The following is a 3,023-nucleotide window of genomic DNA, read 5'->3' on the forward strand; positions in this document are numbered from 1 at the left end:
TTGTACTATAAGGGGTTGCACAGGTGCTCGTCTACCAGGATGTTGCATCAACATGTGCAATAAACAGTAGGTTTGTGTCTCCAAGCACAGATCATGGGGAGATTCCATAACACAGGCATGGTCGCTTTCCCAATCGATAGCTGTTTTCAAAGAATTCCCTGAAGTTTTTTGAGGACCATATATTCACATAATTTTGAGAAATCAACATTTTGTACTAAGCTACACTTGAATTATTAAAAGAACTGTTTACAGGTACTATGAAACCAGCTTGTGGGATGTCACTTAATCATAAGTAGAGGTGCAGAAAATGATTTACGTGCTTTAGATCAAAGCCTTAAATTGATCCACTCCCTTTATGACTACATAGAGTTTCAGACATCACCACACTCAAACATATCTGATCCACGTTTATGCAGAATGACCATGAAGAACATAAACACGTGGAACCTTCTGTGTGTTCTGAAGGGTTGTGAAGTTAAAGTGTTGTGGCACAGATCCAATGGATAGAACTGTGAATTGGTCTTTTTTGCATGTTTAGACTGTTGTGTTGTTCCTGGGAGATTAATAAATGTTTTCTGATACTGTGGACTCAGGTGTACATTTTCTTTAGAAACTGTATAAAACAGCAGATCACAGAATACCTCTCTCAAAACTGTCTGCTTGACCCTTACCAATCTGGGTTCAAAAAGGGCCACTCCACTGAAACTGCTCTGTTAGTAATGACGGAATCCTTAAAAGCATTGGTTGTTGCTCTGGGTGTTTTAGTCAAAGCAGCAATAAAGTTACATTTATTTCAAATAATTGATTTGTTTGAAAGTTGTTAATAAAAGTTTTTGAGAAAGTTTCACAGCGACCAGCATCCCGGCATGAGTTGTGATCAATGACGCAATGCTCCCTGTATCAATTCTGCAATTATTTGCACACTTGTGTACTACACACTCGAACCCTACTGCGCATTTTCTCCAAGTGCACTTTGCTGAAGACCGCAGGGCGCTGTGTGAGTATTGAGAGTTAGAGATAAGGCCAACAGAACCACATCATCTGCAAAAAGCAGACTTCATAAATGATGTTAATCATCATTATGCCACCAAAACAGATCCCCTCAACACCTTGGATGTGCCTAGAAATCATGTCCATAAAAGTTATGAGTAGAATCATGACAAAGGGCAGCCTTGGCAGAGACTTTATACTTCTTCGTATGAGTCGGTACGGAGACACGCAACACCCTTATGCATCGGAGCAAGGGCTCTCCAACAGGCTCACAGAGGGAGATGGAGATATGCCCAACTTTTTAACTATCCGTCGAAAGTGACAGAGACTGAAAGCTTGTGATTGGTCAGGACGTCACTTCCTGTTAATTCAGCAACAGCACTGCCATTGCCTTGTCAAAAAAGATATTTAGGGGCAGACGTGTAACATATTGAACAATGCCTCACATAAAACGTCTGAAAATAGGAATATTTATTCATCCATGACTGAAGTAGTGCAAAGATATGCAGCAAGCATTTTATTCATGGATGGAAATGATGAGAAATGTGGGTTTTGAAGTGCTGATGGCATGAAGAGGTGGAGGGGAATGAGGGACTAATTTGTCCATGTTCAAAAGTCTCTGAAATAAATTAAAACAATGTAAACACAATGGTAAATACACTACCTTGGTCCAGATACATGACTGTACAGGTGGCAGGATACCTCAGAACAGCGCAACGCCCTCTGTTGTCATGACGGGGAATTGCTTTGCAACACTCCCCAGGTAACGGAGAAGTCCAAAAGAAAAACATCTCTGTCAATGCGTCAATTTCCCTCACAGAGCTGACAGTGAAGTATAAATTAGGCTTTACCTCCAATAAGTTTCAGGAGACCCCATGGCCCCAAACTGCTGAACCACCTCCTTGCTGACATCGGACGACTCACCTCACTTGGAAGTTCTAACACAAAACGGAAGGTGCTTTATAAAAAATGGTATTTAATTGAAGTATGCTTACTTATGCTCAGCACCTCTCAGTAGAGGCTATTCCAAAGTAGAAATGTCCAACCCTTCTGAAGGAAACTGGTTCTGGAGCTAAAGCCAAGCTTCAAGGTGAGTCAGACCACAGGTGTGAGATTATGTACCAAGAAACAGCTTCTCTAGCCCAGGATGAGACCGCAAATGCCCCCTCTTTCAGCAACTGCCAATCTGCTCCAACCTTTTTGGTCCATCCCATGAGTGGAGAGCCTATGAGCAAAGATCAACGTAATCTCTACCGTAAGAGATTGGTTGTCATTTTTGCAAAACCACCATTTTGCTTCCATCCACCCATCCAGCCATTTTCATCCGCTTATCCGGAGTCGGGTCGCGGGGGCAGTAGCCTAAGTCGAGAGGCCCAGACTTCCCTCTACCCAGCCACTTGGGCCAGCTCCTCCGGGGAAATCCCAAGGTGTTCCCTGGCCAGGTGAGAGACATAGTCCCTCCAACGTGTCCAAGGTCTACCTTTAGGTCTCCTGCCAATTGGACATGCCCGGAAAACCTCACCAGAGAGGCGTCCAGGAGGCATCCTGACCAGGTGCCCGAGCCACCTCAACTGGCTCCTCTCGATGTGGAGGAGCAGCGAATCTTCTCTGAGCCCCTCCCAGATGACCGAGCTTCTCACCCTTTCCCTAAGGGAGAGTCCAGCCACTCTTTGGAGAAAACTAATTTCAGCCGCTTGTATCCGCGATCTCGTTCTTTACTACTAACTAACAAAAACCATTTTGTTTTAGTTAATTTTTAATATCAAGAAGGAAAAATAAAATAAAAATTATCAAAAAAAGTTAGGATATTTTTCTATGGGATGTTGATATTAGGGAAAAATTGGGTGAAAGTAAGTATAAATGCATCTAAAAATATCACTGGTAATTTTAGGGTCATTCTGTTGTGGAAAATCCATTGACATATATACTGGACAATTCATTTCCATAGGCTCCAATAACACGTTTTTGAGGCCAAATGGGAGGTGGCCACCACCACCATTTTGACCGTGTCACAGGTTCCGTCAAGCCCAAAC

Source organism: Nothobranchius furzeri, chromosome 7 (genome assembly GCF_043380555.1).
Source record: "Nothobranchius furzeri strain GRZ-AD chromosome 7, NfurGRZ-RIMD1, whole genome shotgun sequence".
In the NCBI taxonomy this organism is placed as follows: Eukaryota; Metazoa; Chordata; class Actinopteri; order Cyprinodontiformes; family Nothobranchiidae; genus Nothobranchius; species Nothobranchius furzeri.